This window comes from Phyllobates terribilis, unplaced genomic scaffold (genome assembly GCF_046119375.1).
Source record: "Phyllobates terribilis strain yellow unplaced genomic scaffold, ASM4611937v1 Scaffold_40__1_contigs__length_11209783, whole genome shotgun sequence".
In the NCBI taxonomy this organism is placed as follows: domain Eukaryota; kingdom Metazoa; phylum Chordata; class Amphibia; order Anura; family Dendrobatidae; genus Phyllobates; species Phyllobates terribilis.
The window spans coordinates 4,922,455-4,948,143 of record NW_027362800.1 but is presented as its reverse complement, the minus strand read 5'-3'; the positions used below and the strand labels follow the sequence as shown (position 1 = coordinate 4,948,143).

The 25,689-nt window shown below is 45.5% G+C and overlaps 17 non-coding genes and 4 pseudogenes across 17 annotated transcripts; all 21 read left to right on the top strand.

Annotated features, from left to right (window-relative positions):
- The first annotated feature begins 16 nt into the window (after positions 1-16).
- Positions 17-207, top strand: LOC141187684 (U2 spliceosomal RNA). Its single transcript, XR_012261846.1, has one exon. It is a non-coding gene; the product is annotated as a U2 spliceosomal RNA (small nuclear RNA).
- A 1,119-nt stretch (positions 208-1,326) lies between these two features.
- Positions 1,327-1,517, top strand: LOC141187681 (U2 spliceosomal RNA). Its single transcript, XR_012261844.1, has one exon. It is a non-coding gene; the product is annotated as a U2 spliceosomal RNA (small nuclear RNA).
- Positions 1,518-2,637: 1,120 nt separating this feature from the next.
- LOC141187680 (U2 spliceosomal RNA) lies at positions 2,638-2,828 on the top strand. The gene has a single exon (XR_012261843.1). It is a non-coding gene; the product is annotated as a U2 spliceosomal RNA (small nuclear RNA).
- A 1,120-nt stretch (positions 2,829-3,948) lies between these two features.
- Positions 3,949-4,139, top strand: LOC141184952 (U2 spliceosomal RNA). The gene has a single exon (XR_012259659.1). It is a non-coding gene; the product is annotated as a U2 spliceosomal RNA (small nuclear RNA).
- A 1,121-nt stretch (positions 4,140-5,260) lies between these two features.
- On the top strand, positions 5,261-5,451 carry LOC141187679 (U2 spliceosomal RNA). The gene has a single exon (XR_012261842.1). It is a non-coding gene; the product is annotated as a U2 spliceosomal RNA (small nuclear RNA).
- Positions 5,452-6,570: 1,119 nt separating this feature from the next.
- Positions 6,571-6,761, top strand: LOC141187678 (U2 spliceosomal RNA). Its single transcript, XR_012261841.1, has one exon. It is a non-coding gene; the product is annotated as a U2 spliceosomal RNA (small nuclear RNA).
- A 1,120-nt stretch (positions 6,762-7,881) lies between these two features.
- LOC141187677 (U2 spliceosomal RNA) lies at positions 7,882-8,072 on the top strand. Its single transcript, XR_012261840.1, has one exon. It is a non-coding gene; the product is annotated as a U2 spliceosomal RNA (small nuclear RNA).
- Positions 8,073-9,191: 1,119 nt separating this feature from the next.
- LOC141187676 (U2 spliceosomal RNA) lies at positions 9,192-9,382 on the top strand. The gene has a single exon (XR_012261839.1). It is a non-coding gene; the product is annotated as a U2 spliceosomal RNA (small nuclear RNA).
- A 1,120-nt stretch (positions 9,383-10,502) lies between these two features.
- On the top strand, positions 10,503-10,693 carry LOC141187675 (U2 spliceosomal RNA). Its single transcript, XR_012261838.1, has one exon. It is a non-coding gene; the product is annotated as a U2 spliceosomal RNA (small nuclear RNA).
- Positions 10,694-11,814: 1,121 nt separating this feature from the next.
- Positions 11,815-11,904, top strand: LOC141186318 (U2 spliceosomal RNA; annotated as a pseudogene).
- Positions 11,905-12,707: 803 nt separating this feature from the next.
- On the top strand, positions 12,708-12,884 carry LOC141185970 (U2 spliceosomal RNA; annotated as a pseudogene).
- Positions 12,885-14,004: 1,120 nt separating this feature from the next.
- Positions 14,005-14,195, top strand: LOC141187674 (U2 spliceosomal RNA). The gene has a single exon (XR_012261837.1). It is a non-coding gene; the product is annotated as a U2 spliceosomal RNA (small nuclear RNA).
- A 1,121-nt stretch (positions 14,196-15,316) lies between these two features.
- Positions 15,317-15,507, top strand: LOC141187673 (U2 spliceosomal RNA). The gene has a single exon (XR_012261836.1). It is a non-coding gene; the product is annotated as a U2 spliceosomal RNA (small nuclear RNA).
- Positions 15,508-16,628: 1,121 nt separating this feature from the next.
- Positions 16,629-16,819, top strand: LOC141187671 (U2 spliceosomal RNA). Its single transcript, XR_012261835.1, has one exon. It is a non-coding gene; the product is annotated as a U2 spliceosomal RNA (small nuclear RNA).
- A 1,120-nt stretch (positions 16,820-17,939) lies between these two features.
- LOC141185523 (U2 spliceosomal RNA) lies at positions 17,940-18,130 on the top strand. The gene has a single exon (XR_012260178.1). It is a non-coding gene; the product is annotated as a U2 spliceosomal RNA (small nuclear RNA).
- A 1,121-nt stretch (positions 18,131-19,251) lies between these two features.
- LOC141186317 (U2 spliceosomal RNA) lies at positions 19,252-19,341 on the top strand (annotated as a pseudogene).
- Positions 19,342-20,144: 803 nt separating this feature from the next.
- On the top strand, positions 20,145-20,321 carry LOC141186004 (U2 spliceosomal RNA; annotated as a pseudogene).
- A 1,121-nt stretch (positions 20,322-21,442) lies between these two features.
- Positions 21,443-21,633, top strand: LOC141187669 (U2 spliceosomal RNA). Its single transcript, XR_012261833.1, has one exon. It is a non-coding gene; the product is annotated as a U2 spliceosomal RNA (small nuclear RNA).
- Positions 21,634-22,753: 1,120 nt separating this feature from the next.
- Positions 22,754-22,944, top strand: LOC141187668 (U2 spliceosomal RNA). The gene has a single exon (XR_012261832.1). It is a non-coding gene; the product is annotated as a U2 spliceosomal RNA (small nuclear RNA).
- A 1,120-nt stretch (positions 22,945-24,064) lies between these two features.
- LOC141191205 (U2 spliceosomal RNA) lies at positions 24,065-24,255 on the top strand. Its single transcript, XR_012265204.1, has one exon. It is a non-coding gene; the product is annotated as a U2 spliceosomal RNA (small nuclear RNA).
- A 1,119-nt stretch (positions 24,256-25,374) lies between these two features.
- LOC141187667 (U2 spliceosomal RNA) lies at positions 25,375-25,565 on the top strand. Its single transcript, XR_012261831.1, has one exon. It is a non-coding gene; the product is annotated as a U2 spliceosomal RNA (small nuclear RNA).
- Positions 25,566-25,689: the final 124 nt, after the last annotated feature.

The following is a 25,689-nucleotide window of genomic DNA, read 5'->3' as shown; positions in this document are numbered from 1 at the left end:
GAAACCAATTCTGGTTATCGCTTCTCGGCCTTTTGGCTAAGATCAAGTGTAGTATCTGTTCTTATCAGTTTAATATCTGATACGTCCCCTATCTGGGGACCATATATTAAATGGATTTTTAGAACAGGGAGATGGAAAAAGAGCTTGCTCTGTCCACTCCACGCATTGACCTGGTATTGCAGTATCTCCAGGACCGGTGCACCCCTTCTTTAATGCAGTTTCTAAAATCAGAAAGAATTGAATTCAATGCTTTTTGTTCATTTTGCTTGTTTGTCGGATTTTGGGATGGACTCTTTGGCTTTGCTTATCTTCTCCTCATTGGATTTTTCATGTTAAAAGTTGCAGAAGCCAGATGACAAGCTCATTTTGGTTCAACTTCAGCAACTGTGCATTGCATTGCCATGTAATGTAATGTAATGCAATGCTATCTATCTAGCTCTCCCTCTATACTTCCTTTTGGATAAACAGACATATTAGGCAAGCATTTTGGAGCTTTCACCTAAATAACTACAGGTGGTGAGATAAGCTGCACAATATAATTGACCTTTCAGTATATTGTTGCACACACACCATCTATTTAGCAAATGCCCTTGTTATCAACAGCAGCCTTTTAAACTCACCTGAGCTAACAGGTATGTGAGCTGGTTACTCTGCTGCGCTTAAAATTTCTTTTTGGTTTGCTACAATGCCTTTTCTGAAACGTTGTCTCCCTCTGCTGAAACAATGACTTCTTTCATTTAATGCCTGCAGACTATAAAAGAGAAACCAACCCAAAAAGTTTGGTTGATTAGTCTGTGGCATTCTTTTAAACTGTTGCTTATGGCGGTCTCTGTGAGCTTCTCAGTGACATTCAGCCATCCAGGTATCCCGCCTGCAGTAGACGGAATGTGGCAATGGAACGCTGGCTGCGCATGTCATAATAGGCTCTGAGCCTTTATATACCTGCGACCAGCAGCAGCCACCTTCAGTCTGCTGCTGGACAGCCAGCAGCAGCAGCAGCAGGAGAGGTAATTAATCAGCAACCCTCCTGCTAAGGGTAGACAGCTGCTCGTTCCACCCCCCCCCCGCCTTAATTGGTTCTCCTCCCTTCCAACGGTGTTGAGGCGGGTGGGAACAGCCGGGGGTTGAGGGTACTGTGCTAAAAGAGGTGGAGTTATGCAGATCTAAAATGCGTGGATTGCAGCAGCAGCAAGCCGAAAAGTGCAGGCATGTGAGGGATCTAGAGGTTGACAGCATGTCTTCTTAACGGGAGTCCAGGTGGCCATCTCCACAAATGGACTTTTCAGAATCCTTGGGTGGCACCGTAGTCGGAAACCAATTCTGGTTATCGCTTCTCGGCCTTTTGGCTAAGATCAAGTGTAGTATCTGTTCTTATCAGTTTAATATCTGATACGTCCCCTATCTGGGGACCATATATTAAATGGATTTTTAGAACAGGGAGATGGAAAAAGAGCTTGCTCTGTCCACTCCACGCATTGACCTGGTATTGCAGTATCTCCAGGACCGGTGCACCCCTTCTTTAATGCAGTTTCTAAAATCAGAAAGAATTGAATTCAATGCTTTTTGTTCATTTTGCTTGTTTGTCGGATTTTGGGATGGACTCTTTGGCTTTGCTTTTCTTCTCCTCATTGGATTTTTCATGTTAAAAGTTGCAGAAGCCAGATGACAAGCTCATTTTGGTTCAACTTCAGCAACTGTGCATTGCATTGCCATGTAATGTAATGTAATGCAATGCTATCTATCTAGCTCTCCCTCTATACTTCCTTTTGGATAAACAGACATATTAGGCAAGCATTTTGGAGCTTTCACCTAAATAACTACAGGTGGTGAGATAAGCTGCACAATATAATTGACCTTTCAGTATATTGTTGCACACACACCATCTATTTAGCAAATGCCCTTGTTATCAACAGCAGCCTTTTAAACTCACCTGAGCTAACAGGTATGTGAGCTGGTTACTCTGCTGCGCTTAAAATTTCTTTTTTGGTTTGCTACAATGCCTTTTCTGAAACGTTGTCTCCCTCTGCTGGAACACTGACTTCTTTCATTTAATGCCTGCAGACTATAAAAGAGAAACCAACCCAAAAAGTTTGGTTGATTAGTCTGTGGCATTCTTTTAAACTGTTGCTTATGGCGGTCTCTGTGAGCTTCTCAGTGACATTCAGCCATCCAGGTATCCCGCCTGCAGTAGACGGAATGTGGCAATGGAACGCTGGCTGCGCGTGTCATAATAGGCTCTGAGCCTTTATATACCTGCACACAGCAGCAGCCACCTTCAGTCTGCTGCTGGACAGCCAGCAGCAGCAGCAGCAGGAGAGGTAATTAATCAGCAACCCTCCTGCTAAGGGTAGACAGCTGCTCGTTCCACCCCCCCCCCGCCTTAATTGGTTCTCCTCCCTTCCAACGGTGTTGAGGCGGGTGGGAACAGCCGGGGGTTGAGGGTACTGTGCTAAAAGAGGTGGAGTTATGCAGATCTAAAACGCGTGGATTGCAGCAGCAGCAAGCCGAAAAGTGCAGGCATGTGAGGGATCTAGAGGTTGACAGCATGTCTTCTTAACGGGAGTCCAGGTGGCCATCTCCACAAATGGACTTTTCAGAATCCTTGGGTGGCACCGTAGTCGGAAACCAATTCTGGTTATCGCTTCTCGGCCTTTTGGCTAAGATCAAGTGTAGTATCTGTTCTTATCAGTTTAATATCTGATACGTCCCCTATCTGGGGACCATATATTAAATGGATTTTTAGAACAGGGAGATGGAAAAAGAGCTTGCTCTGTCCACTCCACGCATTGACCTGGTATTGCAGTATCTCCAGGACCGGTGCACCCCTTCTTTAATGCAGTTTCTAAAATCAGAAAGAATTGAATTCAATGCTTTTTGTTCATTTTGCTTGTTTGTCGGATTTTGGGATGGACTCTTTGGCTTTGCTTTTCTTCTCCTCATTGGATTTTTCATGTTAAAAGTTGCAGAAGCCAGATGACAAGCTCATTTTGGTTCAACTTCAGCAACTGTGCATTGCATTGCCATGTAATGTAATGTAATGCAATGCTATCTATCTAGCTCTCCCTCTATACTTCCTTTTGGATAAACAGACATATTAGGCAAGCATTTTGGAGCTTTCACCTAAATAACTACAGGTGGTGAGATAAGCTGCACAATATAATTGACCTTTCAGTATATTGTTGCACACACACCATCTATTTAGCAAATGCCCTTGTTATCAACAGCAGCCTTTTAAACTCACCTGAGCTAACAGGTATGTGAGCTGGTTACTCTGCTGCGCTTAAAATTTCTTTTTTGGTTTGCTACAATGCCTTTTCTGAAACGTTGTCTCCCTCTGCTGGAACACTGACTTCTTTCATTTAATGCCTGCAGACTATAAAAGAGAAACCAACCCAAAAAGTTTGGTTGATTAGTCTGTGGCATTCTTTTAAACTGTTGCTTATGGCGGTCTCTGTGAGCTTCTCAGTGACATTCAGCCATCCAGGTATCCCGCCTGCAGTAGACGGAATGTGGCAATGGAACGCTGGCTGCGCGTGTCATAATAGGCTCTGAGCCTTTATATACCTGCGCACAGCAGCAGCCACCTTCAGTCTGCTGCTGGACAGCCAGCAGCAGCAGCAGCAGGAGAGGTAATTAATCAGCAACCCTCCTGCTAAGGGTAGACAGCTGCTCGTTCCACCCCCCCCCCGCCTTAATTGGTTCTCCTCCCTTCCAACGGTGTTGAGGCGGGTGGGAACAGCCGGGGGTTGAGGGTACTGTGCTAAAAGAGGTGGAGTTATGCAGATCTAAAACGCGTGGATTGCAGCAGCAGCAAGCCGAAAAGTGCAGGCATGTGAGGGATCTAGAGGTTGACAGCATGTCTTCTTAACGGGAGTCCAGGTGGCCATCTCCACAAATGGACTTTTCAGAATCCTTGGGTGGCACCGTAGTCGGAAACCAATTCTGGTTATCGCTTCTCGGCCTTTTGGCTAAGATCAAGTGTAGTATCTGTTCTTATCAGTTTAATATCTGATACGTCCCCTATCTGGGGACCATATATTAAATGGATTTTTAGAACAGGGAGATGGAAAAAGAGCTTGCTCTGTCCACTCCACGCATTGACCTGGTATTGCAGTATCTCCAGTACCGGTGCACCCCTTCTTTAATGCAGTTTCTAAAATCAGAAAGAATTGAATTCAATGCTTTTTGTTCATTTTGCTTGTTTGTCGGATTTTGGGATGGACTCTTTGGCTTTGCTTTTCTTCTCCTCATTGGATTTTTCATGTTAAAAGTTGCAGAAGCCAGATGACAAGCTCATTTTGGTTCAACTTCAGCAACTGTGCATTGCATTGCCATGTAATGTAATGTAATGCAATGCTATCTATCTAGCTCTCCCTCTATACTTCCTTTTGGATAAACAGACATATTAGGCAAGCATTTTGGAGCTTTCACCTAAATAACTACAGGTGGTGAGATAAGCTGCACAATATAATTGACCTTTCAGTATATTGTTGCACACACACCATCTATTTAGCAAATGCCCTTGTTATCAACAGCAGCCTTTTAAACTCACCTGAGCTAACAGGTATGTGAGCTGGTTACTCTGCTGCGCTTAAAATTTCTTTTTTGGTTTGCTACAATGCCTTTTCTGAAACGTTGTCTCCCTCTGCTGGAACACTGACTTCTTTCATTTAATGCCTGCAGACTATAAAAGAGAAACCAACCCAAAAAGTTTGGTTGATTAGTCTGTGGCATTCTTTTAAACTGTTGCTTATGGCGGTCTCTGTGAGCTTCTCAGTGACATTCAGCCATCCAGGTATCCCGCCTGCAGTAGACGGAATGTGGCAATGAAACGCTGGCTGCGCGTGTCATAATAGGCTCTGAGCCTTTATATACCTGCGCACAGCAGCAGCCACCTTCAGTCTGCTGCTGGACAGCCAGCAGCAGCAGCAGCAGGAGAGGTAATTAATCAGCAACCCTCCTGCTAAGGGTAGACAGCTGCTCGTTCCACCCCCCCCCCCGCCTTAATTGGTTCTCCTCCCTTCCAACGGTGTTGAGGCGGGTGGGAACAGCCGGGGGTTGAGGGTACTGTGCTAAAAGAGGTGGAGTTATGCAGATCTAAAACGCGTGGATTGCAGCAGCAGCAAGCCGAAAAGTGCAGGCATGTGAGGGATCTAGAGGTTGACAGCATGTCTTCTTAACGGGAGTCCAGGTGGCCCTCTCCACAAATGGACTTTTCAGAATCCTTGGGTGGCACCGTAGTCGGAAACCAATTCTGGTTATCGCTTCTCGGCCTTTTGGCTAAGATCAAGTGTAGTATCTGTTCTTATCAGTTTAATATCTGATACGTCCCCTATCTGGGGACCATATATTAAATGGATTTTTAGAACAGGGAGATGGAAAAAGAGCTTGCTCTGTCCACTCCACGCATTGACCTGGTATTGCAGTATCTCCAGGACCGGTGCACCCCTTCTTTAATGCAGTTTCTAAAATCAGAAAGAATTGAATTCAATGCTTTTTGTTCATTTTGCTTGTTTGTCGGATTTTGGGATGGACTCTTTGGCTTTGCTTTTCTTCTCCTCATTGGATTTTTCATGTTAAAAGTTGCAGAAGCCAGATGACAAGCTCATTTTGGTTCAACTTCAGCAACTGTGCATTGCATTGCCATGTAATGTAATGTAATGCAATGCTATCTATCTAGCTCTCCCTCTATACTTCCTTTTGGATAAACAGACATATTAGGCAAGCATTTTGGAGCTTTCACCTAAATAACTACAGGTGGTGAGATAAGCTGCACAATATAATTGACCTTTCAGTATATTGTTGCACACACACCATCTATTTAGCAAATGCCCTTGTTATCAACAGCAGCCTTTTAAACTCACCTGAGCTAACAGGTATGTGAGCTGGTTACTCTGCTGCGCTTAAAATTTCTTTTTTGGTTTGCTACAATGCCTTTTCTGAAACGTTGTCTCCCTCTGCTGGAACACTGACTTCTTTCATTTAATGCCTGCAGACTATAAAAGAGAAACCAACCCAAAAAGTTTGGTTGATTAGTCTGTGGCATTCTTTTAAACTGTTGCTTATGGCGGTCTCTGTGAGCTTCTCAGTGACATTCAGCCATCCAGGTATCCCGCCTGCAGTAGACGGAATGTGGCAATGGAACGCTGGCTGCGCGTGTCATAATAGGCTCTGAGCCTTTATATACCTGCGCACAGCAGCAGCCACCTTCAGTCTGCTGCTGGACAGCCAGCAGCAGCAGCAGCAGGAGAGGTAATTAATCAGCAACCCTCCTGCTAAGGGTAGACAGCTGCTCGTTCCACCCCCCCCCGCCTTAATTGGTTCTCCTCCCTTCCAACGGTGTTGAGGCGGGTGGGAACAGCCGGGGGTTGAGGGTACTGTGCTAAAAGAGGTGGAGTTATGCAGATCTAAAACGCGTGGATTGCAGCAGCAGCAAGCCGAAAAGTGCAGGCATGTGAGGGATCTAGAGGTTGACAGCATGTCTTCTTAACGGGAGTCCAGGTGGCCATCTCCACAAATGGACTTTTCAGAATCCTTGGGTGGCACCGTAGTCGGAAACCAATTCTGGTTATCGCTTCTCGGCCTTTTGGCTAAGATCAAGTGTAGTATCTGTTCTTATCAGTTTAATATCTGATACGTCCCCTATCTGGGGACCATATATTAAATGGATTTTTAGAACAGGGAGATGGAAAAAGAGCTTGCTCTGTCCACTCCACGCATTGACCTGGTATTGCAGTATCTCCAGGACCGGTGCACCCCTTCTTTAATGCAATTTCTAAAATCAGAAAGAATTGAATTCAATGCTTTTTGTTCATTTTGCTTGTTTGTCGGATTTTGGGATGGACTATTTGGCTTTGCTTTTCTTCTCCTCATTGGATTTTTCATGTTAAAAGTTGCAGAAGCCAGATGACAAGCTCATTTTGGTTCAACTTCAGCAACTGTGCATTGCATTGCCATGTAATGTAATGTAATGCAATGCTATCTATCTAGCTCTACCTCTATACTTCCTTTTGGATAAACAGACATATTAGGCAAGCATTTTGGAGCTTTCACCTAAATAACTACAGGTGGTGAGATAAGCTGCACAATATAATTGACCTTTCAGTATATTGTTGCACACACACCATCTATTTAGCAAATGCCCTTGTTATCAACAGCAGCCTTTTAAACTCACCTGAGCTAACAGGTATGTGAGCTGGTTACTCTGCTGCGCTTAAAATTTCTTTTTTGGTTTGCTACAATGCCTTTTCTGAAACGTTGTCTCCCTCTGCTGGAACACTGACTTCTTTCATTTAATGCCTGCAGACTATAAAAGAGAAACCAACCCAAAAAGTTTGGTTGATTAGTCTGTGGCATTCTTTTAAACTGTTGCTTATGGCGGTCTCTGTGAGCTTCTCAGTGACATTCAGCCATCCAGGTATCCCGCCTGCAGTAGACGGAATGTGGCAATGGAACGCTGGCTGCGCGTGTCATAATAGGCTCTGAGCCTTTATATACCTGCGCACAGCAGCAGCCACCTTCAGTCTGCTGCTGGACAGCCATCAGCAGCAGCAGCAGGAGAGGTAATTAATCAGCAACCCTCCTGCTAAGGGTAGACAGCTGCTCGTTCCACCCCCCCCCCGCCTTAATTGGTTCTCCTCCCTTCCAACGGTGTTGAGGCGGGTGGGAACAGCCGGGGGTTGAGGGTACTGTGCTAAAAGAGGTGGAGTTATGCAGATCTAAAACGCGTGGATTGCAGCAGCAGCAAGCCGAAAAGTGCAGGCATGTGAGGGATCTAGAGGTTGACAGCATGTCTTCTTAACGGGAGTCCAGGTGGCCATCTCCACAAATGGACTTTTCAGAATCCTTGGGTGGCACCGTAGTCGGAAACCAATTCTGGTTATCGCTTCTCGGCCTTTTGGCTAAGATCAAGTGTAGTATCTGTTCTTATCAGTTTAATATCTGATACGTCCCCTATCTGGGGACCATATATTAAATGGATTTTTAGAACAGGGAGATGGAAAAAGAGCTTGCTCTGTCCACTCCACGCATTGACCTGGTATTGCAGTATCTCCAGGACCGGTGCACCCCTTCTTTAATGCAGTTTCTAAAATCAGAAAGAATTGAATTCAATGCTTTTTGTTCATTTTGCTTGTTTGTCGGATTTTGGGATGGACTCTTTGGCTTTGCTTTTCTTCTCCTCATTGGATTTTTCATGTTAAAAGTTGCAGAAGCCAGATGACAAGCTCATTTTGGTTCAACTTCAGCAACTGTGCATTGCATTGCCATGTAATGTAATGTAATGCAATGCTATCTATCTAGCTCTCCCTCTATACTTCCTTTTGGATAAACAGACATATTAGGCAAGCATTTTGGAGCTTTCACCTAAATAACTACAGGTGGTGAGATAAGCTGCACAATATAATTGACCTTTCAGTATATTGTTGCACACACACCATCTATTTAGCAAATGCCCTTGTTATCAACAGCAGCCTTTTAAACTCACCTGAGCTAACAGGTATGTGAGCTGGTTACTCTGCTGCGCTTAAAATTTCTTTTTTGGTTTGCTACAATGCCTTTTCTGAAACGTTGTCTCCCTCTGCTGGAACACTGACTTCTTTCATTTAATGCCTGCAGACTATAAAAGAGAAACCAACCCAAAAAGTTTGGTTGATTAGTCTGTGGCATTCTTTTAAACTGTTGCTTATGGCGGTCTCTGTGAGCTTCTCAGTGACATTCAGCCATCCAGGTATCCCGCCTGCAGTAGACGGAATGTGGCAATGGAACGCTGGCTGCGCGTGTCATAATAGGCTCTGAGCCTTTATATACCTGCGCACAGCAGCAGCCACCTTCAGTCTGCTGCTGGACAGCCAGCAGCAGCAGCAGCAGGAGAGGTAATTAATCAGCAACCCTCCTGCTAAGGGTAGACAGCTGCTCGTTCCACCCCCCCCCGCCTTAATTGGTTCTCCTCCCTTCCAACGGTGTTGAGGCGGGTGGGAACAGCCGGGGGTTGAGGGTACTGTGCTAAAAGAGGTGGAGTTATGCAGATCTAAAACGCGTGGATTGCAGCAGCAGCAAGCCGAAAAGTGCAGGCATGTGAGGGATCTAGAGGTTGACAGCATGTCTTCTTAACGGGAGTCCAGGTGGCCATCTCCACAAATGGACTTTTCAGAATCCTTGGGTGGCACCGTAGTCGGAAACCAATTCTGGTTATCGCTTCTCGGCCTTTTGGCTAAGATCAAGTGTAGTATCTGTTCTTATCAGTTTAATATCTGATACGTCCCCTATCTGGGGACCATATATTAAATGGATTTTTAGAACAGGGAGATGGAAAAAGAGCTTGCTCTGTCCACTCCACGCATTGACCTGGTATTGCAGTATCTCCAGGACCGGTGCACCCCTTCTTTAATGCAGTTTCTAAAATCAGAAAGAATTGAATTCAATGCTTTTTGTTCATTTTGCTTGTTTGTCGGATTTTGGGATGGACTCTTTGGCTTTGCTTTTCTTCTCCTCATTGGATTTTTCATGTTAAAAGTTGCAGAAGCCAGATGACAAGCTCATTTTGGTTCAACTTCAGCAACTGTGCATTGCATTGCCATGTAATGTAATGTAATGCAATGCTATCTATCTAGCTCTCCCTCTATACTTCCTTTTGGATAAACAGACATATTAGGCAAGCATTTTGGAGCTTTCACCTAAATAACTACAGGTGGTGAGATAAGCTGCACAATATAATTGACCTTTCAGTATATTGTTGCACACACACCATCTATTTAGCAAATGCCCTTGTTATCAACAGCAGCCTTTTAAACTCACCTGAGCTAACAGGTATGTGAGCTGGTTACTCTGCTGCGCTTAAAATTTCTTTTTTGGTTTGCTACAATGCCTTTTCTGAAACGTTGTCTCCCTCTGCTGGAACACTGACTTCTTTCATTTAATGCCTGCAGACTATAAAAGAGAAACCAACCCAAAAAGTTTGGTTGATTAGTCTGTGGCATTCTTTTAAACTGTTGCTTATGGCGGTCTCTGTGAGCTTCTCAGTGACATTCAGCCATCCAGGTATCCCGCCTGCAGTAGACGGAATGTGGCAATGGAACGCTGGCTGCGCGTGTCATAATAGGCTCTGAGCCTTTATATACCTGCGCACAGCAGCAGCCACCTTCAGTCTGCTGCTGGACAGCCAGCAGCAGCAGCAGCAGGAGAGGTAATTAATCAGCAACCCTCCTGCTAAGGGTAGACAGCTGCTCGTTCCACCCCCCCCCCGCCTTAATTGGTTCTCCTCCCTTCCAACGGTGTTGAGGCGGGTGGGAACAGCCGGGGGTTGAGGGTACTGTGCTAAAAGAGGTGGAGTTATGCAGATCTAAAACGCGTGGATTGCAGCAGCAGCAAGCCGAAAAGTGCAGGCATGTGAGGGATCTAGAGGTTGACAGCATGTCTTCTTAACGGGAGTCCAGGTGGCCATCTCCACAAATGGACTTTTCAGAATCCTTGGGTGGCACCGTAGTCGGAAACCAATTCTGGTTATCGCTTCTCGGCCTTTTGGCTAAGATCAAGTGTAGTATCTGTTCTTATCAGTTTAATATCTGATACGTCCCCTATCTGGGGACCATATATTAAATGGATTTTTAGAACAGGGAGATGGAAAAAGAGCTTGCTCTGTCCACTCCACGCATTGACCTGGTATTGCAGTATCTCCAGGACCGGTGCACCCCTTCTTTAATGCAGTTTCTAAAATCAGAAAGAATTGAATTCAATGCTTTTTGTTCATTTTGCTTGTTTGTCGGATTTTGGGATGGACTCTTTGGCTTTGCTTTTCTTCTCCTCATTGGATTTTTCATGTTAAAAGTTGCAGAAGCCAGATGACAAGCTCATTTTGGTTCAACTTCAGCAACTGTGCATTGCATTGCCATGTAATGTAATGTAATGCAATGCTATCTATCTAGCTCTCCCTCTATACTTCCTTTTGGATAAACAGACATATTAGGCAAGCATTTTGGAGCTTTCACCTAAATAACTACAGGTGGTGAGATAAGCTGCACAATATAATTGACCTTTCAGTATATTGTTGCACACACACCATCTATTTAGCAAATGCCCTTGTTATCAACAGCAGCCTTTTAAACTCACCTGAGCTAACAGGTATGTGAGCTGGTTACTCTGCTGCGCTTAAAATTTCTTTTTTGGTTTGCTACAATGCCTTTTCTGAAACGTTGTCTCCCTCTGCTGGAACACTGACTTCTTTCATTTAATGCCTGCAGACTATAAAAGAGAAACCAACCCAAAAAGTTTGGTTGATTAGTCTGTGGCATTCTTTTAAACTGTTGCTTATGGCGGTCTCTGTGAGCTTCTCAGTGACATTCAGCCATCCAGGTATCCCGCCTGCAGTAGATGGAATGTGGCAATGGAACGCTGGCTGCGCGTGTCATAATAGGCTCTGAGCCTTTATATACCTGCGCACAGCAGCAGCCACCTTCAGTCTGCTGCTGGACAGCCAGCAGCAGCAGCAGCAGGAGAGGTAATTAATCAGCAACCCTCCTGCTAAGGGTAGACAGCTGCTCGTTCCACCCCCCCCCCCGCCTTAATTGGTTCTCCTCCCTTCCAACGGTGTTGAGGCGGGTGGGAACAGCCGGGGGTTGAGGGTACTGTGCTAAAAGAGGTGGAGTTATGCAGATCTAAAACGCGTGGATTGCAGCAGCAGCAAGCCGAAAAGTGCAGGCATGTGAGGGATCTAGAGGTTGACAGCATGTCTTCTTAACGGGAGTCCAGGTGGCCATCTCCACAAATGGACTTTTCAGAATCCTTGGGTGGCACCGTAGTCGGAAACCAATTCTGGTTATCGCTTCTCGGCCTTTTGGCTAAGATCAAGTGTAGTATCTTTCGAAAAGGCGGTTTTGGATGTTGGCCGCCCTAGTAGATTGATACAATGCACACTGGGGTTTAGGCGCTTGTTAGTACGCCAGGTGGCTAATATAGTCATCTGGTGGAAAGCATGGCCCCCCAGGATCGACGCCATAGGGCCGGGGAAGATTTAAAGCCCGAAGTGTGAAGTGCCCCAGGAGTGGTGACCCTGGGGTGACTTAACTCACTGGGATTGGGAACCCCACTTGAGTTTATGGCACATTTGCACAAGCACTTCTTTTCACTCTTCTAGCACACACCCTTCTCCGGGTCTTCTGGCCTTAGGATGGGGAATTTTTTAAATTTCCGGTCGGAGGTCCGGTCAGTATTACACTGAAAACACCTTCACTATTTATTTTATTTATTATATTTTTGTCACTGTGTGTCACCTCTTCACGTGTGTCCACATGTCACTTGGATTTTGTCGGGATGCGGTTCCCTTATGGGTTCCTCTCTTGGCAGGTCTAGGGGGGGAGTGTGTGGCCATCAGGTTCCGCTCCCCCCTGAACCCCCCTGGCTCTCCTCTTTCGGGAGGAAAGCGTTGTTGGCTCCCCTCTTCCGGGAGGGGAGCACAGTCTTTGGCTCCCAGTGCCTTGCTTGGGTGAGAACTCGGGCAGGTGCTGGGGGTAAGATTGAGTCGCCTCTGGCTTCGGCTGGAGGTGGCTATTTGTCCCTGTTCCTCGCTGTGGCCTTCTGGCTCGGAGGGACGGGGAATGGTTTGGGGGACCTTTCTCCTTTTGGAGAGGGTTTCAAGATGACCAGCATCCTAGTGCACTTTTTTTGTGGCACTTGTCACTTTTTTAAGCGCACTCGGGTTTAGTACACGAATTCGGGCTTTACAAAAAAAAAAAAAATCTGTTCTTATCAGTTTAATATCTGATACGTCCCCTATCTGGGGACCATATATTAAATGGATTTTTAGAACAGGGAGATGGAAAAAGAGCTTGCTCTGTCCACTCCACGCATTGACCTGGTATTGCAGTATCTCCAGGACCGGTGCACCCCTTCTTTAATGCAGTTTCTAAAATCAGAAAGAATTGAATTCAATGCTTTTTGTTCATTTTGCTTGTTTGTCGGATTTTGGGATGGACTCTTTGGCTTTGCTTTTCTTCTCCTCATTGGATTTTTCATGTTAAAAGTTGCAGAAGCCAGATGACAAGCTCATTTTGGTTCAACTTCAGCAACTGTGCATTGCATTGCCATGTAATGTAATGTAATGCAATGCTATCTATCTAGCTCTCCCTCTATACTTCCTTTTGGATAAACAGACATATTAGGCAAGCATTTTGGAGCTTTCACCTAAATAACTACAGGTGGTGAGATAAGCTGCACAATATAATTGACCTTTCAGTATATTGTTGCACACACACCATCTATTTAGCAAATGCCCTTGTTATCAACAGCAGCCTTTTAAACTCACCTGAGCTAACAGGTATGTGAGCTGGTTACTCTGCTGCGCTTAAAATTTCTTTTTTGGTTTGCTACAATGCCTTTTCTGAAACGTTGTCTCCCTCTGCTGGAACACTGACTTCTTTCATTTAATGCCTGCAGACTATAAAAGAGAAACCAACCCAAAAAGTTTGGTTGATTAGTCTGTGGCATTCTTTTAAACTGTTGCTTATGGCGGTCTCTGTGAGCTTCTCAGTGACATTCAGCCATCCAGGTATCCCGCCTGCAGTAGACGGAATGTGGCAATGGAACGCTGGCTGTGCGTGTCATAATAGGCTCTGAGCCTTTATATACCTGCGCACAGCAGCAGCCACCTTCAGTCTGCTGCTGGACAGCCAGCAGCAGCAGCAGCAGGAGAGGTAATTAATCAGCAACCCTCCTGCTAAGGGTAGACAGCTGCTCGTTCCACCCCCCCCCCGCCTTAATTGGTTCTCCTCCCTTCCAACGGTGTTGAGGCGGGTGGGAACAGCCGGGGGTTGAGGGTACTGTGCTAAAAGAGGTGGAGTTATGCAGATCTAAAACGCGTGGATTGCAGCAGCAGCAAGCCGAAAAGTGCAGGCATGTGAGGGATCTAGAGGTTGACAGCATGTCTTCTTAACGGGAGTCCAGGTGGCCATCTCCACAAATGGACTTTTCAGAATCCTTGGGTGGCACCGTAGTCGGAAACCAATTCTGGTTATCGCTTCTCGGCCTTTTGGCTAAGATCAAGTGTAGTATCTGTTCTTATCAGTTTAATATCTGATACGTCCCCTATCTGGGGACCATATATTAAATGGATTTTTAGAACAGGGAGATGGAAAAAGAGCTTGCTCTGTCCACTCCACGCATTGACCTGGTATTGCAGTATCTCCAGGACCGGTGCACCCCTTCTTTAATGCAGTTTCTAAAATCAGAAAGAATTGAATTCAATGCTTTTTGTTCATTTTGCTTGTTTGTCGGATTTTGGGATGGACTCTTTGGCTTTGCTTTTCTTCTCCTCATTGGATTTTTCATGTTAAAAGTTGCAGAAGCCAGATGACAAGCTCATTTTGGTTCAACTTCAGCAACTGTGCATTGCATTGCCATGTAATGTAATGTAATGCAATGCTATCTATCTAGCTCTCCCTCTATACTTCCTTTTGGATAAACAGACATATTAGGCAAGCATTTTGGAGCTTTCACCTAAATAACTACAGGTGGTGAGATAAGCTGCACAATATAATTGACCTTTCAGTATATTGTTGCACACACACCATCTATTTAGCAAATGCCCTTGTTATCAACAGCAGCCTTTTAAACTCACCTGAGCTAACAGGTATGTGAGCTGGTTACTCTGCTGCGCTTAAAATTTCTTTTTTGGTTTGCTACAATGCCTTTTCTGAAACGTTGTCTCCCTCTGCTGGAACACTGACTTCTTTCATTTAATGCCTGCAGACTATAAAAGAGAAACCAACCCAAAAAGTTTGGTTGATTAGTCTGTGGCATTCTTTTAAACTGTTGCTTATGGCGGTCTCTGTGAGCTTCTCAGTGACATTCAGCCATCCAGGTATCCCGCCTGCAGTAGACGGAATGTGGCAATGGAACGCTGGCTGCGCGTGTCATAATAGGCTATGAGCCTTTATATACCTGCGCACAGCAGCAGCCACCTTCAGTCTGCTGCTGGACAGCCAGCAGCAGCAGCAGCTGGAGAGGTAATTAATCAGCAACCCTCCTGCTAAGGGTAGACAGCTGCTCGTTCCACCCCCCCCCCCGCATTAATTGGTTCTCCTCCCTTCCAACGGTGTTGAGGCGGGTGGGAACAGCCGGGGGTTGAGGGTACTGTGCTAAAAGAGGTGGAGTTATGCAGATCTAAAACGCGTGGATTGCAGCAGCAGCAAGCCGAAAAGTGCAGGCATGTGAGGGATCTAGAGGTTGACAGCATGTCTTCTTAACGGGAGTCCAGGTGGCCATCTCCACAAATGGACTTTTCAGAATCCTTGGGTGGCACCGTAGTCGGAAACCAATTCTGGTTATCGCTTCTCGGCCTTTTGGCTAAGATCAAGTGTAGTATCTGTTCTTATCAGTTTAATATCTGATACGTCCCCTATCTGGGGACCATATATTAAATGGATTTTTAGAACAGGGAGATGGAAAAAGAGCTTGCTCTGTCCACTCCACGCATTGACCTGGTATTGCAGTATCTCCAGGACCGGTGCACCCCTTCTTTAATGCAGTTTCTAAAATCAGAAAGAATTGAATTCAATGCTTTTTGTTCATTTTGCTTGTTTGTCGGATTTTGGGATGGACTCTTTGGCTTTGCTTTTCTTCTCCTCATTGGATTTTTCATGTTAAAAGTTGCAGAAGCCAGATGACAAGCTCATTTTGGTTCAACTTCAGCAACTGTGCATTGCATTGCCATGTAATGTAATGTAATGCAATGCTATCTATCTAGCTCTCCCTCTATACTTCCTTTTGGATAAACAGACATATTAGGCAAGCATTTTGGAGCTTTCACCTAAATAACTACAGGTGGTGAGATAAGCTGCACAATATAATTGACCTTTCAGTATACTGTTGCACACACACCATCTATTTAGCAAATGCCCTTGTTATCAACAGCAGCCTTTTAAACTCACCTGAGCTAACAGGTATGTGAGCTGGTTACTCTGCTGCGCTTAAAATTTCTTTTTTGGTTTGCTACAATGCCTTTTCTGAAACGTTGTCTCCCTCTGCTGGAACACTGACTTCTTTCATTTAATGCCTGCAGACTATAAAAGAGAAACCAACCCAAAAAGTTTGGTTGATTAGTCTGTGGCATTCTTTTAAACTGTTGCTTATGGCGGTCTCTGTGAGCTTCTCAGTGACATTCAGCCATCCAGGTATCCCGCCTGCAGTAGACGGAATGTGGCAATGGAACGCTGGCTGCGCGTGTCATAATAGGCTCTGAGCCTTTATATACCTGCGCACAGCAGCAGCCACCTTCAGTCTGCTGCTGGACAGCCAGCAGCAGCAGCAGCAGGAGAGGTAATTAATCAGCAACCCTCCTGCTAAGGGTAGACAGCTGCTCGTTCCACCCCCCCCCCCGCCTTAATTGGTTCTCCTCCCTTCCAACGGTGTTGAGGCGGGTGGGAACAGCCGGGGGTTGAGGGTACTGTGCTAAAAGAGGTGGAGTTATGCAGATCTAAAACGCGTGGATTGCAGCAGCAGCAAGCCGAAAAGTGCAGGCATGTGAGGGATCTAGAGGTTGACAGCATGTCTTCTTAACGGGAGTCCAGGTGGCCATCTCCACAAATGGACTTTTCAGAATCCTTGGGTGGCACCGTAGTCGGAAACCAATTCTGGTTATCGCTTCTCGGCCTTTTGGCTAAGATCAAGTGTAGTATCTGTTCTTATCAGTTTAATATCTGATACGTCCCCTATCTGGGGACCATATATTAAATGGATTTTTAGAACAGGGAGATGGAAAAAGAGCTTGCTCTGTCCACTCCACGCATTGACCTGGTATTGCAGTATCTCCAGGACCGGTGCACCCCTTCTTTAATGCAGTTTCTAAAATCAGAAAGAATTGAATTCAATGCTTTTTGTTCATTTTGCTTGTTTGTCGGATTTTGGGATGGACTCTTTGGCTTTGCTTTTCTTCTCCTCATTGGATTTTTCATGTTAAAAGTTGCAGAAGCCAGATGACAAGCTCATTTTGGTTCAACTTCAGCAACTGTGCATTGCATTGCCATGTAATGTAATGTAATGCAATGCTATCTATCTAGCTCTCCCTCTATACTTCCTTTTGGATAAACAGACATATTAGGCAAGCATTTTGGAGCTTTCACCTAAATAACTACAGGTGGTGAGATAAGCTGCACAATATAATTGACCTTTCAGTATATTGTTGCACACACACCATCTATTTAGCAAATGCCCTTGTTATCAACAGCAGCCTTTTAAACTCACCTGAGCTAACAGGTATGTGAGCTGGTTACTCTGCTGCGCTTAAAATTTCTTTTTTGGTTTGCTACAATGCCTTTTCTGAAACGTTGTCTCCCTCTGCTGGAACACTGACTTCTTTCATTTAATGCCTGCAGACTATAAAAGAGAAACCAACCCAAAAAGTTTGGTTGATTAGTCTGTGGCATTCTTTTAAACTGTTGCTTATGGCGGTCTCTGTGAGCTTCTCAGTGACATTCAGCCATCCAGGTATCCCGCCTGCAGTAGACGGAATGTGGCAATGGAACGCTGGCTGCGCGTGTCATAATAGGCTCTGAGCCTTTATATACCTGCGCACAGCAGCAGCCACCTTCAGTCTGCTGCTGGACAGCCAGCAGCAGCAGCAGCAGGAGAGGTAATTAATCAGCAACCCTCCTGCTAAGGGTAGACAGCTGCTCGTTCCACCCCACCCCCGCCTTAATTGGTTCTCCTCCCTTCCAACGGTGTTGAGGCGGGTGGGAACAGCCGGGGGTTGAGGGTACTGTGCTAAAAGAGGTGGAGTTATGCAGATCTAAAACGCGTGGATTGCAGCAGCAGCAAGCCGAAAAGTGCAGGCATGTGAGGGATCTAGAGGTTGACAGCATGTCTTCTTAACGGGAGTCCAGGTGGCCATCTCCACAAATGGACTTTTCAGAATCCTTGGGTGGCACCGTAGTCGGAAACCAATTCTGGTTATCGCTGCTCGGCCTTTTGGCTAAGATCAAGTGTAGTATCTGTTCTTATCAGTTTAATATCTGATACGTCCCCTATCTGGGGACCATATATTAAATGGATTTTTAGAACAGGGAGATGGAAAAAGAGCTTGCTCTGTCCACTCCACGCATTGACCTGGTATTGCAGTATCTCCAGGACCGGTGCACCCCTTCTTTAATGCAGTTTCTAAAATCAGAAAGAATTGAATTCAATGCTTTTTGTTCATTTTGCTTGTTTGTCGGATTTTGGGATGGACTCTTTGGCTTTGCTTTTCTTCTCCTCATTGGATTTTTCATGTTAAAAGTTGCAGAAGCCAGATGACAAGCTCATTTTGGTTCAACTTCAGCAACTGTGCATTGCATTGCCATGTAATGTAATGTAATGCAATGCTATCTATCTAGCTCTCCCTCTATACTTCCTTTTGGATAAACAGACATATTAGGCAAGCATTTTGGAGCTTTCACCTAAATAACTACAGGTGGTGAGATAAGCTGCACAATATAATTGACCTTTCAGTATATTGTTGCACACACACCATCTATTTAGCAAATGCCCTTGTTATCAACAGCAGCCTTTTAAACTCACCTGAGCTAACAGGTATGTGAGCTGGTTACTCTGCTGCGCTTAAAATTTCTTTTTTGGTTTGCTACAATGCCTTTTCTGAAACGTTGTCTCCCTCTGCTGGAACACTGACTTCTTTCATTTAATGCCTGCAGACTATAAAAGAGAAACCAACCCAAAAAGTTTGGTTGATTAGTCTGTGGCATTCTTTTAAACTGTTGCTTATGGCGGTCTCTGTGAGCTTCTCAGTGACATTCAGCCATCCAGGTATCCCGCCTGCAGTAGACGGAATGTGGCAATGGAACGCTGGCTGCGCGTGTCATAATAGGCTCTGAGCCTTTATATACCTGCGCACAGCAGCAGCCACCTTCAGTCTGCTGCTGGACAGCCAGCAGCAGCAGCAGCAGGAGAGGTAATTAATCAGCAACCCTCCTGCTAAGGGTAGACAGCTGCTCGTTCCACCCCCCCCCCCGCCTTAATTGGTTCTCCTCCCTTCCAACGGTGTTGAGGCGGGTGGGAACAGCCGGGGGTTGAGGGTACTGTGCTAAAAGAGGTGGAGTTATGCAGATCTAAAACGCGTGGATTGCAGCAGCAGCAAGCCGAAAAGTGCAGGCATGTGAGGGATCTAGAGGTTGACAGCATGTCTTCTTAACGGGAGTCCAGGTGGCCATCTCCACAAATGGACTTTTCAGAATCCTTGGGTGGCACCGTAGTCGGAAACCAATTCTGGTTATCGCTTCTCGGCCTTTTGGCTAAGATCAAGTGTAGTATCTTTCGAAAAGGCGGTTTTGGATGTTGGCCGCCCTAGTAGATTGATACAATGCACACTGGGGTTTAGGCGCTTGTTAGTACGCCAGGTGGCTAATATAGTCATCTGGTGGAAAGCATGGCCCCCCAGGATCGACGCCATAGGGCCGGGGAAGATTGAAAGCCCGAAGTGTGAAGTGCCCCAGGAGTGGTGACCCTGGGGTGCCTTAACTCACTGGGATTGGGAACCCCACTTGAGTTTATGGCACATTTGCACAAGCACTTCTTTTCACTCTTCTAGCACACACCCTTCTCCGGGTCTTCTGGCCTTAGGATGGGGAATTTTTTAAATTTCCGGTCGGAGGTCCGGTCAGTATTACACTGAAAACACCTTCACTATTTATTTTATTTATTATATTTTTGTCACTGTGTGTCACCTCTTCACGTGTGTCCACATGTCACTTGGATTTTGTCGGGATGCGGTTCCCTTATGGGTTCCTCTCTTGGCAGGTCTAGGGGGGGAGTGTGTGGCCATCAGGTTCCGCTCCCCCCTGAACCCCCCTGGCTCTCCTCTTTCGGGAGGAAAGCGTTGTTGGCTCCCCTCTTCCGGGAGGGGAGCACAGTCTTTGGCTCCCAGTGCCTTGCTTGGGTGAGAACTCGGGCAGGTGCTGGGGGTAAGATTGAGTCGCCTCTGGCTTCGGCTGGAGGTGGCTATTTGTCCCTGTTCCTCGCTGTGGCCTTCTGGCTCGGAGGGACGGGGAATGGTTTGGGGGACCTTTCTCCTTTTGGAGAGGGTTTCAAGATGACCAGCATCCTAGTGCACTTTTTTTGTGGCACTTGTCACTTTTTTAAGCGCACTCGGGTTTAGTACACGAATTCGGGCTTTACAAAAAAAAAAAAAATCTGTTCTTATCAGTTTAATATCTGATACGTCCCCTATCTGGGGACCATATATTAAATGGATTTTTAGAACAGGGAGATGGAAAAAGAGCTTGCTCTGTCCACTCCACGCATTAACCTGGTATTGCAGTATCTCCAGGACCGGTGCACCCCTTCTTTAATGCAGTTTCTAAAATCAGAAAGAATTGAATTCAATGCTTTTTGTTCATTTTGCTTGTTTGTCGGATTTTGGGATGGACTCTTTGGCTTTGCTTTTCTTCTCCTCATTGGATTTTTCATGTTAAAAGTTGCAGAAGCCAGATGACAAGCTCATTTTGGTTCAACTTCAGCAACTGTGCATTGCATTGCCATGTAATGTAATGTAATGCAATGCTATCTATCTAGCTCTCCCTCTATACTTCCTTTTGGATAAACAGACATATTAGGCAAGCATTTTGGAGCTTTCACCTAAATAACTACAGGTGGTGAGATAAGCTGCACAATATAATTGACCTTTCAGTATATTGTTGCACACACACCATCTATTTAGCAAATGCCCTTGTTATCAACAGCAGCCTTTTAAACTCACCTGAGCTAACAGGTATGTGAGCTGGTTACTCTGCTGCGCTTAAAATTTCTTTTTTGGTTTGCTACAATGCCTTTTCTGAAACGTTGTCTCCCTCTGCTGGAACACTGACTTCTTTCATTTAATGCCTGCAGACTATAAAAGAGAAACCAACCCAAAAAGTTTGGTTGATTAGTCTGTGGCATTCTTTTAAACTGTTGCTTATGGCGGTCTCTGTGAGCTTATCAGTGACATTCAGCCATCCAGGTATCCCGCCTGCAGTAGACGGAATGTGGCAATGGAACGCTGGCTGCGCGTGTCATAATAGGCTCTGAGCCTTTATATACCTGCGCACAGCAGCAGCCACCTTCAGTCTGCTGCTGGACAGCCAGCAGCAGCAGCAGCAGGAGAGGTAATTAATCAGCAACCCTCCTGCTAAGGGTAGACAGCTGCTCGTTCCACCCCCCCCCCCGCCTTAATTGGTTCTCCTCCCTTCCAACGGTGTTGAGGCGGGTGGGAACAGCCGGGGGTTGAGGGTACTGTGCTAAAAGAGGTGGAGTTATGCAGATCTAAAACGCGTGGATTGCAGCAGCAGCAAGCCGAAAAGTGCAGGCATGTGAGGGATCTAGAGGTTGACAGCATGTCTTCTTAACGGGAGTCCAGGTGGCCATCTCCACAAATGGACTTTTCCGAATCCTTGGGTGGCACCGTAGTCGGAAACCAATTCTGGTTATCGCTTCTCGGCCTTTTGGCTAAGATCAAGTGTAGTATCTGTTCTTATCAGTTTAATATCTGATACGTCCCCTATCTGGGGACCATATATTAAATGGATTTTTAGAACAGGGAGATGGAAAAAGAGCTTGCTCTGTCCACTCCACGCATTGACCTGGTATTGCAGTATCTCCAGGACCGGTGCACCCCTTCTTTAATGCAGTTTCTAAAATCAGAAAGAATTGAATTCAATGCTTTTTGTTCATTTTGCTTGTTTGTCGGATTTTGGGATGGACTCTTTGGCTTTGCTTTTCTTCTCCTCATTGGATTTTTCATGTTAAAAGTTGCAGAAGCCAGATGACAAGCTCATTTTGGTTCAACTTCAGCAACTGTGCATTGCATTGCCATGTAATGTAATGTAATGCAATGCTATCTATCTAGCTCTCCCTCTATACTTCCTTTTGGATAAACAGACATATTAGGCAAGCATTTTGGAGCTTTCACCTAAATAACTACAGGTGGTGAGATAAGCTGCACAATATAATTGACCTTTCAGTATATTGTTGCACACACACCATCTATTTAGCAAATGCCCTTGTTATCAACAGCAGCCTTTTAAACTCACCTGAGCTAACAGGTATGTGAGCTGGTTACTCTGCTGCGCTTAAAATTTCTTTTTTGGTTTGCTACAATGCCTTTTCTGAAACGTTGTCTCCCTCTGCTGGAACACTGACTTCTTTCATTTAATGCCTGCAGACTATAAAAGAGAAACCAACCCAAAAAGTTTGGTTGATTAGTCTGTGGCATTCTTTTAAACTGTTGCTTATGGCGGTCTCTGTGAGCTTCTCAGTGACATTCAGCCATCCAGGTATCCCGCCTGCAGTAGACGGAATGTGGCAATGGAACGCTGGCTGCGCGTGTCATAATAGGCTCTGAGCCTTTATATACCTGCGCACAGCAGCAGCCACCTTCAGTCTGCTGCTGGACAGCCAGCAGCAGCAGCAGCAGGAGAGGTAATTAATCAGCAACCCTCCTGCTAAGGGTAGACAGCTGCTCGTTCCACCCCCCCCCCGCCTTAATTGGTTCTCCTCCCTTCCAACGGTGTTGAGGCGGGTGGGAACAGCCGGGGGTTGAGGGTACTGTGCTAAAAGAGGTGGAGTTATGCAGATCTAAAACGCGTGGATTGCAGCAGCAGCAAGCCGAAAAGTGCAGGCATGTGAGGGATCTAGAGGTTGACAGCATGTCTTCTTAACGGGAGTCCAGGTGGCCATCTCCACAAATGGACTTTTCAGAATCCTTGGGTGGCACCGTAGTCGGAAACCAATTCTGGTTATCGCTTCTCGGCCTTTTGGCTAAGATCAAGTGTAGTATCTGTTCTTATCAGTTTAATATCTGATACGTCCCCTATCTGGGGACCATATATTAAATGGATTTTTAGAACAGGGAGATGGAAAAAGAGCTTGCTCTGTCCACTCCACGCATTGACCTGGTATTGCAGTATCTCCAGGACCGGTGCACCCCTTCTTTAATGCAGTTTCTAAAATCAGAAAGAATTGAATTCAATGCTTTTTGTTCATTTTTCTTGTTTGTCGGATTTTGGGATGGACTCTTTGGCTTTGCTTTTCTTCTCCTCATTGGATTTTTCATGTTAAAAGTTGCAGAAGCCAGATGACAAGCTCATTTTGGTTCAACTTCAGCAACTGTGCATTGCATTGCCATGTAATGTAATGTAATGCAATGCTATCTATCTAGCTCTCCCTCTATACTTCCTTTTGGATAAACAGACATATTAGGCAAGCATTTTGGAGCTTTCACCTAAATAACTACAGGTGGTGAGATAAGCTGCACAATATAATTGACCTTTCAGTATATTGTTGCACACACACCATCTATTTAGCAAATGCCCTTGTTATCAACAGCAGCCTTTTAAACTCACCTGAGCTAACAGGTATGTGAGCTGGTTACTCTGCTGCGCTTAAAATTTCTTTTTTGGTTTGCTACAATGCCTTTTCTGAAACGTTGTCTCCCTCTGCTGGAACACTGACTTCTTTCATTTAATGCCTGCAGACTATAAAAGAGAAATCAACCCAAAAAGTTTGGTTGATTAGTCTGTGGCATTCTTTTAAACTGTTGCTTATGGCGGTCTCTGTGAGCTTCTCAGTGACATTCAGCCATCCAGGTATCCCGCCTGCAGTAGACGGAATGTGGCAATGGAACGCTGGCTGCGCGTGTCATAATAGGCTCTGAGCCTTTATATACCTGCGCACAGCAGCAGCCACCTTCAGTCTGCTGCTGGACAGCCAGCAGCAGCAGCAGCAGGAGAGGTAATTAATCAGCAACCCTCCTGCTAAGGGTAGACAGCTGCTCGTTCCACCCCCCCCCCGCCTTAATTGGTTCTCCTCCCTTCCAACGGTGTTGAGGCGGGTGGGAACAGCCGGGGGTTGAGGGTACTGTGCTAAAAGAGGTGGAGTTATGCAGATCTAAAACGCGTGGATTGCAGCAGCAGCAAGCCGAAAAGTGCAGGCATGTGAGGGATCTAGAGGTTGACAGCATGTCTTCTTAACGGGAGTCCAGGTGGCCATCTCCACAAATGGACTTTTCAGAATCCTTGGGTGGCACCGTAGTCGGAAACCAATTCTGGTTATCGCTTCTTGGCCTTTTGGCTAAGATCAAGTGTAGTATCTGTTCTTATCAGTTTAATATCTGATACGTCCCCTATCTGGGGACCATATATTAAATGGATTTTTAGAACAGGGAGATGGAAAAAGAGCTTGCTCTGTCCACTCCACGCATTGACCTGGTATTGCAGTATCTCCAGGACCGGTGCACCCCTTCTTTAATGCGGTTTCTAAAATCAGAAAGAATTGAATTCAATGCTTTTTGTTCATTTTGCTTGTTTGTCGGATTTTGGGATGGACTCTTTGGCTTTGCTTTTCTTCTCCTCATTGGATTTTTCATGTTAAAAGTTGCAGAAGCCAGATGACAAGCTCATTTTGGTTCAACTTCAGCAACTGTGCATTGCATTGCCATGTAATGTAATGTAATGCAATGCTATCTATCTAGCTCTCCCTCTATACTTCCTTTTGGATAAACAGACATATTAGGCAAGCATTTTGGAGCTTTCACCTAAATAACTACAGGTGGTGAGATAAGCTGCACAATATAATTGACCTTTCAGTATATTGTTGCACACACACCATCTATTTAGCAAATGCCCTTGTTATCAACAGCAGCCTTTTAAACTCACCTGAGCTAACAGGTATGTGAGCTGGTTACTCTGCTGCGCTTAAAATTTCTTTTTTGGTTTGCTACAATGCCTTTTCTGAAACGTTGTCTCCCTCTGCTGGAACACTGACTTCTTTCATTTAATGCCTGCAGACTATAAAAGAGAAACCAACCCAAAAAGTTTGGTTGATTAGTCTGTGGCATTCTTTTAAACTGTTGCTTATGGCGGTCTCTGTGAGCTTCTCAGTGACATTCAGCCATCCAGGTATCCCGCCTGCAGTAGACGGAATGTGGCAATGGAACGCTGGCTGCGCGTGTCATAATAGGCTCTGAGCCTTTATATACCTGCGCACAGCAGCAGCCACCTTCAGTCTGCTGCTGGACAGCCAGCAGCAGCAGCAGCAGGAGAGGTAATTAATCAGCAACCCTCCTGCTAAGGGTAGACAGCTGCTCGTTCCACCCCCCCCCGCCTTAATTGGTTCTCCTCCCTTCCAACGGTGTTGAGGCGGGGGGGAACAGCCGGGGGTTGAGGGTACTGTGCTAAAAGAGGTGGAGTTATGCAGATCTAAAATGCGTGGATTGCAGCAGCAGCAAGCCGAAAAGTGCAGGCATGTGAGGGATCTAGAGGTTGACAGCATGTCTTCTTAACGGGAGTCCAGGTGGCCATCTCCACAAATGGACTTTTCAGAATCCTTAGGTGGCACCGTAGTCGGAAACCAATTCTGGTTATCGCTTCTCGGCCTTTTGGCTAAGATCAAGTGTAGTATCTGTTCTTATCAGTTTAATATCTGATACGTCCCCTATCTGGGGACCATATATTAAATGGATTTTTAGAACAGGGAGATGGAAAAAGAGCTTGCTCTGTCCACTCCACGCATTGACCTGGTATTGCAGTATCTCCAGGACCGGTGCACCCCTTCTTTAATGCAGTTTCTAAAATCAGAAAGAATTGAATTCAATGCTTTTTCTTCATTTTGCTTGTTTGTCGGACTTTGGGATGGACTCTTTGGCTTTTCTTTTCTTCTCCTCATTGGATTTTTCAT